A 16,556-nucleotide genomic window follows, 5' to 3' on the forward strand; every position below is an offset into this window, starting at 1 on the left:
TCTTACTCTTGTTCTCTCTACCCCTCTCACTCTCTACCCCTCTCACTCTCTACCCCTCTCACCCTCTACCCCTCTCACTCTCTACCCCTCTCACTCTCTACCCCTCTCACTCTCTACCCCTCTCACTCTCTACCCCTCTCACTCTCTACCCCTCTCACTCTCTACCCCTCTCCTCTCTGCCCCTCTCACTTTCTACCCCTCTCCTCTCTACCCCTCTCACTCTCTACCCCTCTCACTCTCTACCCCTCTCCTCTCTGCCCCTCTCACTCTCTACCCCTCTCACCCTCTACCCCTCTCACTCTCTACCCCTCTCACTCTCACTCTCTACTCCTCTCCTCTCTACTCCTCTCACTCTCTACCCCTCTCACTCTCTGCCCCTCTCACTCTCTACCCCTCTCACCCTCTACCCCTCTCCTCTCTACCCCTCTCACTCTCTACTCCTCTCCTCTCTACCCCTCTCCTCTCTACCCCTCTCCTCTCTACCCCTCTCCTCTCTGCCCCTCACTCTCTGCCCCTCTCACTCTCTACCCCTCTCACTCTCTACCCCTCTCACTCTCTACCCCTCTCACTCTCTACCCCTCTCACTCTCTACCCCTCTCACTCTCTCTCTCAATTCAATTCAAAGTGCTTTTTTTGGTGTTGTGACTTTACTTTCATTAATCTGATGACTGTTATTTATTTAATCAACTAAATATGTTTAATTGTTACCCTTTTTAGATGAATCATATAACAATTACTTCATTAGGATTTGGGGCACCACGGAAGAGGTTGTAACTTTTCCGTGGGGAACCACCATCTCCAGAATTAAACTCTAGAAGATATATCTATTTCCTCGAATAAACAGTCATCTGATTTAATTGTTACCTCATATCATCATTCTGACCAGTCGTAACCTTGGATCTGCAGAAACCCCAGCCTTATGATTCAGTACTACACACATTGGTTTAATTATTTACCAGCTAACTAAATAATAACACAGAATAAACATACACCCTTTACATGGGACAGAGACCCCTAGTGGATTGACAAAATATGTCGGCTTGTACACATCGACATGGAGAGAACTATCGTTGATACATTTCAGAACTATTCTCACATCAATCGTATAGTTTTAACACGAGAACCGCCGGCCGTTTTTTGGAATAAGAAATCGTGACTGTAATTTACGTGCGAACGCCTTTGTTCGGCGTTGATCTGTCGGAACCAGCCTTCCCATTACAACCTGTAATTTAAATGGATTTTTATTCTTGATTTCATCTAATGGACATAAACAAAATAGGCCAAATTGGTGAAGTGAAAGTGAAATATTTAAATTAAATATAAAATTAAATTATTTAAATTAATAATTAAATTAAAATAAATTGTTTCAGAAAATCAAAAGAAATTCTAACCGGAAAAGTGGTGCGGATGTATTCATCCCCTTTGCTTTGAAGGGAATTGAAGGGATGATGGATGGCGCTAAAAACAGGGAAATTATTGAGGGGAAACCTGTTTCAGTCTTCCAGAGATTTGAGACTGGGACGGAGGTTCACCTTCCAGCAGGACAATGACCCTAAGCATACTGCTAAAGCAACGCTTGAGTGGCTAGATGTGCCAAGCTTATAGAGACATACCCCAAGAGACTTGCAGCTGTAATTGCTGCAAAAGGTGTCTCTACAAAGTATTGACTTTGGGGTCAAGCATGCTCAAGTTTTCTATTTTGTCATATTTCTCTTTTTATTTACAATAAAACATATTTTTCATCTCCAAAGTGGTTGGCATGTTGTATAAATCAAATGACACAACCCCCCCAAAAAAAAAAACTATTTTAATTGCAGGTAGTAAGGCAACAAAATAGGATAAATGGCAGGAGGTTAGGAAGTGCAGCTCAGTTTTCACCTCATTTTGTGGGCAGTGTGCACATAGCCTGTCTTCTCTTGAGAGCCAGGTTTGCCTTCTGTGTTTGTGAACAGAGACCCAGGACCAGCTTGCTTAGGGGACTCTTCTCCAGGTTCATCTCTCTGTAGGTGATGGCTTTGTTATGGAAGGTTTGTGAATCGCTTCCTTTTAGGTGGTTATAGAATTTAACAGCTCTTTTCTGGATTTTGATAATTAGTGGGTATCGGCCTAATTCTGCTCTGCATACATTATTTGGTGTTTTACGTTGTACACGGAGGATATTTTAGCAGAATTCTGTATGCAGAGTATCAATTGGGTGTTTGTCCCATTTTGTGAAGTCTTGGTTGGTGAGCGGACCCCAGACCTCACAACCATAAAGGACAATGGGCTCTATGACTGATTCAAGTATTTTTAGCCAGATCCTAATTGGTGTGTTGAAATGTATGTTCCTTTTCATGGCCTGGAAGGCCCTTCTTGCCTTGTCTCTCAGATTGTTCACAGCTTTGTGGAAGTTACCTGTGGCGCTGATGTTTAGCCCAAGGTTTTGTATAGTTGTGTGCTGTTGGACAATGGTGTCTAGATGGAATATGTATTTGTGGTCCTGGAAACTGGACCTTTTTTGGATCACCATTATTTTGGTCTTACTGAGATTTACTGTCGGGGCCCAGGTCTGTCGGGGCCCAGGTCTGTCGGGGCCCAGGTCTGTCGGGGCCCAGGTCTGACAGAATCTGTGCAAAAGTTCTAGGTGCTGTTGTAGGCCCTCCTTGGTTGGGGACGAAAGCACCAGATCGGCAAACAGTAGACATTTTACTTCTAGTAGGGTGAAGCCGAGTGCTGCAGACTGTTCTAGACTGTCCCTCACCAGTTCGTTGATATGTATGTTGAAGAGAGTGATGCTCAAACTGCATCCCTGTCTCACCCCACGGCTCTGTGGGAAGAAGTTCATTCCTATTTTAACCGCACACTTGTTTGTGTACCTGTCTCTTTCTCTACTATTCTCTCTCTACTTCTTTACCTCTCTCCTCTCTATTTCTACTTCTTTACCTCTCCTGTCCTCTCCTCCTGTCCTCCTCCTGTCCTCCCTTCTCTCCTCCACCTCTCCTCTCTCTCTCTACCTCTTTACCTCTCTCCTCTCTCTCTCTACTTCTCTACCTCTCTCTCTCTACTTCTTTACCTCCTGTCCTCTCCTCCTGTCCTCCTCCTGTCCTCCTGTCTCCTCCACCTCTCCTCTCTCTCTACTTCTTTACCTCTCTCCTCTCTCTTTCTACTTCTTTACCTCTCCTGTCCTCTCCTCCTGTCCTCCCTTCTCTCCTCCACCTCTCCTCTCTCTCTCTACCTCTTTACCTCTCTCCTCTCTCTCTACTTCTCTACCTCTCTCTCTCTACTTCTTTACCTCTCCTGTCCTCTCCTCCTGTCCTCCTCCTGTCCTCCTGTCTCCTCCACCCCTCCTCTCTCTCTACTTCTTTACCTCTCTCCTCTCTCTTTCTACTTCTTTACCTCTCTCCTCTCTCTCTACTTCTTTACCTCTAATCTCCTGTCCTCTCCTCCTCCTGTCCTCCTGTCTCCTCCACCCATCCTCTCTCTCTACTTCTTTACCTCTCTCCTCTCTCTCTCTACTTCTCTACCGCTCTCTCTCTACTTCTCTACCGCTCTCTCTCTACTTCTCTACCTCTCTCCTCTCTCTCTCTACTTCTTTACCTCTCCTGTCTCTCTACTTCTTTACCTCTCCTGTCCTCTCCTCCTGTCCTCCTCCTGTCCTCCTCCTGTCCTCCTGTCTCCTCCACCTCTCCTCTCTCTCTCTACTTCTTTACCTCTCTCCTCTCTCTTTCTACTTCTTTACCTCTCCTGTCCTCTCCTCCTGTCCTCCATTCTCTCCTCCACCTCTCCTCTCTCTCTCTACCTCTTTACCTCTCTCCTCTCTCTCTCTACTTCTCTACCTCTCTCCTCTCTCTCTCTACTTCTTTACCTCTCTCTACTTCTCTACCTCTCTCCTCTCTCTCTCTACTTATTTACCTCTCCTGTCCTCTCCTCCTGTCCTCCTGTCTCTCCTCCACCTCTCCGCTCTCTCTCTACTTCTTTACCTCTCTCCTCTCTCTCTCTACTTCTCTACCTCTCTCCTCTCTCTCTCTACTTCTTTACCTCTCTCTACTTATCTACCTCTCTCCTCTCTCTCTCTACTTATTTACCTCTCCTGTCCTCTCCTCCTGTCCTCCTGTCTCTCCTCCACCTCTCCGCTCTCTCTCTACTTCTTTACCTCTCTCCTCTCTCTCTCTACTTCTTTACCTCTCTCCTCTCTCTCTACTTCTTTACCTCTAATCTCCTGTCCTCTCCTCCTCCTGTCCTCCCGTCTCTCCTCCTCTCTCCTCGTCTCCTCCGTCCTATCTTCTCCTCCCGAGGGAGTGGTCCACATGTAGAAGGAACAACAGAGAGACGTCGTCCTCGTGCCTCCCTCACCCTGTGTGTCTCCCCACGGACCAATTACAGACTCATCTAGTGGACCGGCACATGAAAAGGAAGCTGTGTGTATATGAACACACACACATACACACACACACAAACGTGTTTGTGTCTATGGACACTGCTGTGTCTTTTTTGTGTGTGTGTGTGTGTGTGTGTGTGTGTGTGTGTGTGTGTGTGTGTGTGTGTGTGTGTGTGTGTGTGTGTGTGTACTTGGCACAAAAGGTGTTAGGGAGGCTGCCATAAGCATGGCTGTGAATAGCTAGTGAGCAGCAGGTCTCTGTTCGTGTGGAGGAGGTTTTCATCTCATCTGTGGTTCTCAGGCCCCTTTCAACTCTCTACTGAGCCTCTTTCCTCTCTTTCAGCCAATCAGGTCTGAATCCTTCCTAACTAACATCAAGACCAGCGCCGGTCTGTCTCAGCCCCTCCCTCACAGTCCCGCCACCCCAGCCCTCAAAGCCTCTCCCTCAACCTCCAGCACTTCTACTGTGGCTAAAAGAAAGGCTAGCTGCTTCTCCAGTGATGTGTCCCAAATGACACCCTTTCTCCTACATAGTGTTTAACCAGAGGTAAGGAGGTAGCCAGGCAGAGAGATGGAGCCCATAGATAACATTGAGTAGCCCATCAGATGAGGAGGTAGCCAAGCAGAGAGAGATGGAGCCCATAGATAATATTGAGTAGCCCATCAGGTGAGGAGGTAGCCAGGCAGAGAGAGATGGAGCCCATAGATAATATTGAGTAGCCCATCAGATGAGGAGGTAGCCAAGCAGAGAGATGGAGCCCATAGATAATATTGAGTAGCCCATCAGGTGAGGAGGTAGCCAGGCAGAGAGAGATGGAGCCCATAGATAATATTGAGTAGTCCATTAGGTGAGGAGGTAGCCAGGCAGAGAGAGATGGAGCCCATAGATAATATTGAGTAGTCCATCAGATGAAGAGGTAGCCAGGCAGAGAGAGATGGAGCCCATAGATAATATTGAGTAGCCCATCAGGTGAGGAGGAGGTAGCCAGGCAGAGAGAGATGGAGCCCATAGATAATATTGAGTAGTCCATCAGATGAAGAGGTAGCCAGGCAGAGAGAGAGATGGAGCCCATAGATAATATTGAGTAGCCCATCAGATGAGGAGGTAGCCAGGCAGAGAGAGAGATGGAGCCCATAGATAATATTGAGTAGTCCATCAGGTGAGGAGGTAGCCAGAGCCCATAGATAATATTGAGTAGCCCATCAGGTGAGGAGGTAGCCAGGCAGAGAGAAATGGAGCCCATAGATAATATTGAGTAGTCCATCAGGTGAGGAGGTAGCCAGGCAGAGAGAGATGAAGCCCATAGATAATATTGAGTAGCCCATCAGATGAGGAGGTAGCCAGGCAGAGAGAGATGGAGCCCATAGATAATATTGAGTAGCCCATCAGGTGAGGAGGTAGCCAGGCAGAGAGAAATGGAGCCCATAGATAATATTGAGTAGTCCATCAGGTGAGGAGGTAGCCAGGCAGAGAGAGATGGAGCCCCTAGATAATATTGAGTAGCCCATCAGATGAGGAGGTAGCCAGGCAGAGAGAAATGGAGCCCATAGATGATATTGAGTAGCCCATCAGATGAGGAGGTAGCCAGGCACAGAGATGGAGCCCCTGGAACACATGGAGTAGCCCAGCAAAAGATAAAGAGGCTGATTTTGAGATAAGAATTAAGAAGAGAGGAATCAATGAGACATCGATACCACAGACAGTGGCTGGACGGAGTTATCCTGGGAGGTTGGGGGGGTGTCTGGAGGCAGGCAGGGAGGCTGGAGGGAGGGAGGAGGGAGGCTGGAGGGAGGGAGCCTGGAGGGAGGGAGGCTGGCAGGGAGGCTGGATCCCGTACCTAACCTGAAACAACCCAGGAACGATCTAACCTGAAACAACCCAGGCTGGATCCCTAACCTGAAACCACCCAGGAACGATCCCGTACCTAACCTGAAACAACCCAGGAACGATCCCTACCTAACCTGAAACAACCCAGGAACGATCCCGTACCTAACCTGAAACCACCCAGGAACGATCCCTACCTAACCTGAAACAACCCAGGAGCGATCCCGTACCTAACCTGAAACCACCCAGGAGCGATCCCGTACCTAACCTGAAACAACCCAGGAGCGATCCCTACCTAACCTGAAACAACCCAGGAACGATCCCGTACCTAACCTGAAACAACCCAGGAACGATCCCCTACCTAACCTGAAACAACCCAGGAACGATCCCTACCTAACCTGAAACAACACAGGAACGATCCCGACCTAACCTGAAACAACCCAGGAACGATCCCCGACCTAACCTGAAACAACCCAGGAACGATCCCCTACCTAACCTGAAACAACCCAGGAACGATCCCCTACCTAACCTTAAACAACCCAGGAACGATCCTAACCTGAAACAACCCAGGAACGATCCCTACCTAACCTGAAACAACCCAGGAACGATCCCCTACCTAACCTGAAACAACCCAGGAACGATCCCTACCTAACCTGAAACAACCCAGGAACGATCCCTACCTAACCTGAAACAACCCAGGAGCGATCCTTACCTCAAACAACCCAGGAACGATCCCTACCTGACCTGAAACAACCCAGGAACGATCCCCTACCTGACCTGAAACAACCCAGGAACGATCCCGTACCTAACCTGAAACAACCCAGGAACGATCCTAACCTGAAACAACCCAGGAGCGATCCCTACCTAACCTGAAACAACCCAGGAACGATCCCCTAACCTGAAACAACCCAGGAACGATCCCCTACCTAACCTGAAACAACCCAGGAACGATCCCCTACCTAACCTGAAACCACCCAGGAACGATCCCCTACCTAACCTGAAACAACCCAGGAACGATCCCCTACCTAACCTGAAACAACCCAGGAACGATCCCGTACCTAACCTGAAACCACCCAGGAACGATCCCCTACCTAACCTGAAACAACCCAGGAACGATCCCCTACCTAACCTGAAACAACCCAGGAACGATACCCTACCTAACCTGAAACAACCCAGGAACGATCTAACCTGAAACAATAATATATGCCATTTAGCAGACGCTTTTATCCAAAAGCGACTTACAGTCATGTGTGCATACATTCTACGTATGGGTGGTCCCGGGGATTGAACCCACTACCCTGGCGTTACAAGCGCCATGCTCTACCAACTGAGCTACAGAAGGACCTGACAACCCAGGAACGATCCTAACCTGAAACAACCCAGGAACGATCCCCTACCTAACCTGAAACAGCCCAGGAACGATCCCCTACCTAACCTGAAACAACCCAGGAACGATCCCCTACCTAACCTGAAACAACCCAGGAACGATCCCCTACCTAACCGAAACAACTCAGGAACGATCCTAACCTGAAACAACCCAGGAACGATCCTAACCTGAAACAACCCAGGAACGATCCCCTACCTAACCTGAAACAACTCAGGAACGATCCTAACCTGAAACAACCCAGGAACGATCCCCTACCTAACCTGAAACCACCCAGGAACGATCCCCTACCTAACCTGAAGCAACGCAGGAACGATACCCTACCTAACCTGAAACAACCCATGAACGATCCTAACCTGAAACAACCCAGGAACGATTCCCTACCTGACCTGAAACAACCCAGGAACGATCCCTACCTAACCTGAAACAACCCAGGAGCGATCCCCTTCCTAACCTGAAACAACCCAGGAACGATCCCCGACCTAACCTGAAACAACCCAGGAACGATCCCTACCTAACCTTAAACAACCCAGGAACGATCCCTACCTAACCTTAAACAACCCAGGAGCGATCCTAACCTGAAACAACCCAGGAACGATCCTAACCTGAAACAACCCAGGAACGATCCCTACCTAACCTGAAACAACCCAGGAACGATCCCCTACCTAACCTGAAACAACCCAGGAACGATCCCTACCTAACCTGAAACAACCCAGGAACGATCCTTACCTGAAACAACCCAGGAACGATCCCGTACCTGACCTGAAACAACCCAGGAACGATCCCCTACCTGACCTGAAACAACCCAGGAACGATCCCGTACCTAACCTGAAACAACGCAGGAACGATCCTAACCTGAAACAACCCAGGAACGATCCCTACCTAACCTGAAACAACCCAGGAACGATCCTAACCTGAAACAACCCAGGAACGATCCCGTACCTAACCTGAAACAACCCAGGAACGATCCCTACCTAACCTGAAACAACCCAGGAACGATCCCTACCTAACCTGAAACAACCCAGGAGCGATCCCCTTCTAACCTGAAACAACCCAGGAGCGATCCCGACCTAACCTGAAACAACCCAGGAACGATCCCGACCTAACCTGAAACAACCCAGGAACGATCCCCTACCTAACCTGAAACAACCCAGGAACGATCCCTACCTAACCTTAAACAACCCAGGAACGATCCCTACCTAACCTTAAACAACCCAGGAACGATCCTAACCTGAAACAACCCAGGAACGATCCTAACCTGAAACAACCCAGGAGCGATCCCCTACCTAACCTGAAACAACCCAGGAACGATCCCCTACCTAACCTGAAACAACCCAGGAACGATCCCCTACCTAACCTGAAACAACCCAGGAACGATCCCTACCTAACCTGAAACAACCCAGGAACGATCCCTACCTAACCTGAAACAACCCAGGAACGATCCTTACCTCAAACAACCCAGGAGCGATCCCGTACCTGACCTGAAACAACCCAGGAACGATCCCTACCTGACCTGAAACAACCCAGGAGCGATCCGTACCTAACCTGAAACAACCCAGGAGCGATCCTAACCTGAAACAACCCAGGAGCGATCCCTACCTAACCTGAAACAACCCAGGAGCGATCTAACCTGAAACAACCCAGGAGCGATCCCCTACCTAACCTGAAACAACCCAGGAGCGATCCCGTACCTAACCTGAAACAACCCAGGAACGATCCCTACCTAACCTGAAACAACCCAGGAGCGATCCCCTCCTAACCTGAAACAACCCAGGAACGATCCTAACCTGAAACAACCCAGGAGCGATCCCTACCTGACCTGAAACAACCCAGGAACGATCCCGTACCTAACCTGAAACAACCCAGGAACGATCCTAACCTGAAACAACCCAGGAACGATCCCCTACCTAACCTGAAACAACCCAGGAACGATCCTAACCTGAAACAACCCAGGAACGATCCCCTACCTAACCTGAAACAACCCAGGAACGATCCCCTACCTAACCTGAAACCACCCAGGAACGATCCCGTACCTAACCTGAAACCACCCAGGAACGATCCCGTACCTAACCTGAAACAACCCAGGAACGATCCCCTACCTAACCTGAAACAACCCAGGAACGATCCTAACCTGAAACAACCCAGGAACGATCCCCTACCTAACCTGAAACAACCCAGGAACGATCCCGTACCTAACCTGAAACAACCCAGGAACGATCTAACCTGAAACAACCCAGGAACGATCCCTACCTAACCTGAAACAACCCAGGAACGATCCCCTACCTAACCTGAAACAACCCAGGAACGATCTAACCTGAAACAACCCAGGAACGATCCCCTACCTAACCTGAAACAACCCAGGAACGATCCCGTACCTAACCTGAAACAACCCAGGAACGATCCCTACCTAACCTGAAACAACCCAGGAACGATCCCTCCTAACCTGAAACAACCCAGGAACGATCCTAACCTGAAACAACCCAGGAACGATCCCCTACCTGACCTGAAACAACCCAGGAACGATCCCGTACCTAACCTGAAACAACCCAGGAACGATCCTAACCTGAAACAACCCAGGAACGATCCCTACCTAACCTGAAACAACCCAGGAACGATCCTAACCTGAAACAACCCAGGAACGATCCCTACCTAACCTGAAACAACCCAGGAACGATCCCTACCTAACCTGAAACCACCCAGGAACGATCCCGTACCTAACCTGAAACCACCCAGAAACGATCCGTACCTAACCTGAAACAACCCAGGAACGATCCCTACCTAACCTGAAACAACCCAGGAACGATCCCCTACCTAACCTGAAACAACCCAGGAACGATCCCCTACCTAACCTGAAACAACCCAGGAACGATCCCCTACCTAACCTGAAACAACCCAGGAACGATCCTAACCTGAAACAACCCAGGAACGATCCTAACCTGAAACAACCCAGGAACGATTCCCTACCTGACCTGAAACAACCCAGGAACGATCCCCTACCTAACCTGAAACAACCCAGGAACGATCCCGTACCTGACCTGAAACAACCCGGGAACGATCCCCTACCTAACCTGAAACAACCCAGGAACGATCCCCTACCTAACCTGAAACAACCCAGGAACGATCCCCTACCTAACCTGAAACAACCCAGGAACGATCCCCTACCTAACCTGAAACCACCCAGGAACGATCCCATACCTAACCTGAAACAACCCAGGAACGATCCCGTACCTAACCTGAAACAACCCAGGAACGATCCCCTACCTAACCTGAAACAACCCAGGAACGATCCCCTACCTAACCTGAAACAACCCAGGAACGATCCCTACCTAACCTGAAACAACCCAGGAACGATCCCCTTCCTAACCTGAAACAACCCAGGAACGATCCCCGACCTAACCTGAAACAACCCAGGAACGATCCCCTACCTAACCTTAAACAACCCAGGAACGATCCCCTACCTAACCTTAAACAACCCAGGAACGATCCTAACCTGAAACAACCCAGGAACGATCCTAACCTGAAACAACCCAGGAACGATCCCTACCTAACCTGAAACAACCCAGGAACGATCCCCTACCTAACCTGAAACAACCCAGGAACGATCCCCTACCTAACCTGAAACAACCCAGGAACGATCCTTACCTGAAACAACCCAGGAACGATCCCGTACCTGACCTGAAACAACCCAGGAACGATCCCTACCTGACCTGAAACAACCCAGGAACGATCCCGTACCTAACCTGAAACAACGCAGGAGCGATCCTAACCTGAAACAACCCAGAACGATCCTACCTAACCTGAAACAACCCAGGAACGATCCTAACCTGAAACAACCCAGGAGCGATCCCGTACCTAACCTGAAACAACCCAGGAACGATCCCTACCTAACCTGAAACAACCCAGGAGCGATCCCTACCTAACCTGAAACAACCCAGGAGCGATCCTTCCTAACCTGAAACAACCCAGGAACGATCCCGACCTAACCTGAAACAACCCAGGAACGATCCCGACCTAACCTGGAACAACCCAGGAACGATCCCTACCTAACCTGAAACAACCCAGGAACGATCCCTACCTAACCTTAAACAACCCAGGAACGATCCCCTACCTAACCTTAAACAACCCAGGAACGATCCTAACCTGAAACAACCCAGGAACGATCCTAACCTGAAACAACCCAGGAACGATCCCTACCTAACCTGAAACAACCCAGGAGCGATCCCTACCTAACCTGAAACAACCCAGGAACGATCCCTACCTAACCTGAAACAACCCAGGAACGATCCCCTACCTAACCTGAAACAACCCAGGAACGATCCCTACCTAACCTGAAACAACCCAGGAGCGATCCTTACCTCAAACAACCCAGGAACGATCCCGTACCTGACCTGAAACAACCCAGGAACGATCCCCTACCTGACCTGAAACAACCCAGGAACGATCCGTACCTAACCTGAAACAACCCAGGAACGATCCTAACCTGAAACAACCCAGGAACGATCCCTACCTAACCTGAAACAACCCAGGAACGATCCTAACCTGAAACAACCCAGGAACGATCCCTACCTAACCTGAAACAACCCAGGAACGATCCCGTACCTAACCTGAAACAACCCAGGAGCGATCCCCTACCTAACCTGAAACAACCCAGGAGCGATCCCTCCTAACCTGAAACAACCCAGGAGCGATCCTAACCTGAAACAACCCAGGAACGATCCCTACCTGACCTGAAACAACCCAGGAACGATCCGTACCTAACCTGAAACAACCCAGGAACGATCCTAACCTGAAACAACCCAGGAACGATCCCTACCTAACCTGAAACAACCCAGGAACGATCCTAACCTGAAACAACCCAGGAACGATCCCCTACCTAACCTGAAACAACCCAGGAACGATCCCCTACCTAACCTGAAACCACCCAGGAACGATCCGTACCTAACCTGAAACCACCCAGAAACGATCCCGTACCTAACCTGAAACAACCCAGGAACGATCCCTACCTAACCTGAAACAACCCAGGAACGATCCCGTACCTAACCTGAAACAACCCAGGAACGATCCCCTACCTAACCTGAAACAACCCAGGAACGATCCGTACCTAACCTGAAACAACCCAGGAACGATCCTAACCTGAAACAACCCAGGAACGATCCCTACCTAACCTGAAACAACCCAGGAGCATCCTAACCTGAAACAACCCAGGAACGATCCCCTACCTAACCTGAAACAACCCAGGAACGATCCCGTACCTAACCTGAAACAACCCAGGAACGATCCCCTACCTAACCTGAAACAACCCAGGACGATCCCCTCCTAACCTGAAACAACCCAGGAACGATCCTAACCTGAAACAACCCAGGAGCGATCCCCTACCTGACCTGAAACAACCCAGGAACGATCCGTACCTAACCTGAAACAACCCAGGAACGATCCTAACCTGAAACAACCCAGGAACGATCCCCTACCTAACCTGAAACAACCCAGGAACGATCCTAACCTGAAACAACCCAGGAACGATCCCCTACCTAACCTGAAACAACCCAGGAACGATCCCTACCTAACCTGAAACCACCCAGGAACGATCCCGTACCTAACCTGAAACCACCCAGAAGCGATCCCGTACCTAACCTGAAACAACCCAGGAACGATCCCTACCTAACCTGAAACAACCCAGGAACGATCCGTGCCTAACCTGAAACAACCCAGGAACGATCCCTACCTAACCTGAAACAACCCAGGAACGATCCCTACCTAACCTGAAGCAACCCAGGAACGATACCCTACCTAACCTGAAACAACCCAGGAACGATCCTAACCTGAAACAACCCAGGAACGATTCCCTACCTGACCTGAAACAACCCAGGAACGATCCTAACCTGAAACAACCCAGGAACGATCCCTACCTAACCTGAAACAACCCAGGAACGATCTAACCTGAAACAACCCAGGAACGATCCCTACCTAACCTGAAACAACCCAGGAACGATCCCTACCTAACCTGAAACCACCCAGGAACGATCCCGTACCTAACCTGAAACCACCCAGAAACGATCCCGTACCTAACCTGAAACAACCCAGGAACGATCCCTACCTAACCTGAAACAACCCAGGAACGATCCCGTACCTAACCTGAAACAACCCAGGAACGATCCCCTACCTAACCTGAAACAACCCAGGAACGATCCCCTACCTAACCTGAAGCAACCCAGGAACGATACCCTACCTAACCTGAAACAACCCAGGAACGATCCTAACCTGAAACAACCCAGGAACGATTCCCTACCTGACCTGAAACAACCCAGGAACGATCCCCTACCTAACCTGAAACAACCCAGGAACGATCCCGTACCTAACCTGAAACAACCCAGGAACGATCCCCTACCTAACCTGAAACAACCCAGGAACGATCCTAACCTGAAACAACCCAGGAACGATCCCCTACCTAACCTGAAACAACCCAGGAACGATCCCCTACCTAACCTGAAACAACCCAGGAACGATCCCCTACCTAACCTGAAACCACCCAGAAACGATCCCGTACCTAACCTGAAACAACCCAGGAACGATCCCCTACCTAACCTGAAACAACCCAGGAACGATCCCGTACCTAACCTGAAACAACCCAGGAACGATCCCCTACCTAACCTGAAACAACCCAGGAACGATCCCCTACCTAACCTGAAGCAACCCAGGAACGATACCCTACCTAACCTGAAACAACCCAGGAACGATCCTAACCTGAAACAACCCAGGAACGATTCCCTACCTGACCTGAAACAACCCAGGAACGATCCCCTACCTAACCTGAAACAACCCAGGAACGATCCCGTACCTGACCTGAAACAACCCGGGAGCGATCCCTACCTAACCTGAAACAACCCAGGAACGATCCCTACCTAATCTGAAACAACCCAGGAACGATCCCTACCTAACCTGAAACAACCCAGGAACGATCCCTACCTAACCTGAAACAACCCAGGAACGATCCCTACCTAACCTGAAACAACCCAGGAACGATCCTAACCTGAAACAACCCAGGAACGATCCCTACCTAACCTGAAACAGCCCAGGAACGATCCCTACCTAACCTGAAACAGCCCAGGAACGATCCCCTACCTAACCTGAAACAACCCAGGAACGATCCCCTACCTAACCTGAAACAACCCAGGAACGATCCCTACCAAACCGAAACAACTCAGGAACGATCCTCCTAACCTGAAACAACCCAGGAACGATCCTAACCTGAAACAACCCAGGAACGATCCCCTACCTAACCTGAAACAACTCAGGAACGATCCTAACCTGAAACAACCCAGGAACGATCCCCTACCTAACCTGAAACCACCCAGGAACGATCCCCTACCTAACCTGAAGCAACGCAGGAACGATACCCTACCTAACCTGAAACAACCCATGAACGATCCTAACCTGAAACAACCCAGGAACGATTCCCTACCTGACCTGAAACAACCCAGGAACGATCCCCTACCTAACCTGAAACAACCCAGGAACGATCCCGTACCTGACCTGAAACAACCCGGGAACGATCCCCTACCTAACCTGAAACAACCCAGGAACGATCCCCTACCTAACCTGAAACAACCCAGGAACGATCCCCTACCTACCCTGAAACAACCCAGGAACGATCCCCTACCTAACCTGAAACAACCCAGGAACGATCCCCTACCTAACCTGAAACAACCCAGGAACGATCCCCTACCTAACCTGAAACAACCCAGGAACGATCCCCTACCTAACCTGAAACAACCCAGGAACGATCCCCTACCTAACCTGAAACAACCCAGGAACGATCCCCGACCTAACCTGAAACAACCCAGGAACGATCCCCTACCTAACCTTAAACAACCCAGGAACAATCCCCTACCTAACCTTAAACAACCCAGGAACGATCCCCTACCTAACCTTAAACAACCCAGGAACGATCCTAACCTGAAACAACCCAGGAACGATCCTAACCTGAAACAACCCAGGAACGATCCCGTACCTAACCTGAAACAACCCAGGAACGATCCCCTACCTAACCTGAAACAACCCAGGAACGATCCCCTACCTAACCTGAAACAACCCAGGAACGATCCCCTACCTAACCTGAAACAACCCAGGAACGATCCTTACCTCAAACAACCCAGGAACGATCCCGTACCTGACCTGAAACAACCCAGGAACGATCCCTACCTGACCTGAAACAACCCAGGAACGATCCCTACCTAACCTGAAACAACCCAGGAAATCCTAACCTGAAACAACCCAGGAACGATCCCTACCTAACCTGAAACAACCCAGGAACGATCCTAACCTGAAACACCAGGAACGATCTAACCTGAAACAACCCAGGAACGATCCCTACCTAACCTGAAACAACCCAGGAACGATCCCCTACCTAACCTGAAACAACCCAGGAACGATCCCTACCTAACCTGAAACAACCCAGGAACGATCCCTACCTAACCTGAAAACAACCCAGAACGATCCCTACCTAACCTGAAACAACCCAGGAACGATCCCCTACCTAACCTGAAACAACCCAGGAACGATCCCTACCTAACCTGAAGCAACCCAGGAACGATCCCTACCTAACCTGAAACAACCCAGGAACGATCCTAACCTGAAACAACCCAGGAACGATCCCTACCTAACCTGAAACAACCCAGGAACGATCCCCTACCTGACCTGAAACAACCAGGAAATCCCTACCTGACCTGAAACAACCCGGGAACGATCCCCTACCTAACCTGAAACAACCCAGGAACGATCCCTACCTAACCTGAAACAACCCAGGAACGATCCTAACCTGAAACAACCCAGGAACGATCCCTACCTGACCTGAAACAACCTGAAACAACCCAGGAACGATCCCTACCTAACCTGAAACAACCCAGGAACGATCCCCTACCTAACCTGAAACAACCCAGGAACGATCCCTACCTAACCTGAAACAACCCAGGAACGATCCCCCACCTAACCCC

The 16,556-nt window shown here is 49.7% G+C and overlaps 1 long non-coding RNA gene across 2 annotated transcripts; it reads right to left on the reverse strand.

Moving 5' to 3' along the window:
• Positions 1-7,709: 7,709 nt before the first annotated feature.
• Positions 7,710-15,509, reverse strand: LOC127928847 (uncharacterized). 2 transcript variants are annotated; one of them, XR_008132447.1, is made up of 5 exons: positions 15,224-15,509; positions 15,064-15,124; positions 13,760-13,857; positions 13,321-13,353; positions 7,710-7,857 (listed from the first exon to the last, which is right to left on the reverse strand). It is a non-coding gene; the product is annotated as an uncharacterized LOC127928847 (long non-coding RNA). The 2 variants fall into 2 exon arrangements; XR_008132448.1 differs by lacking the exon at positions 13,321-13,353.
• Positions 15,510-16,556: the final 1,047 nt, after the last annotated feature.

This window comes from Oncorhynchus keta, unplaced genomic scaffold (genome assembly GCF_023373465.1).
Source record: "Oncorhynchus keta strain PuntledgeMale-10-30-2019 unplaced genomic scaffold, Oket_V2 Un_scaffold_4285_pilon_pilon, whole genome shotgun sequence".
NCBI lineage: Eukaryota > Metazoa > Chordata > Actinopteri > Salmoniformes > Salmonidae > Oncorhynchus > Oncorhynchus keta.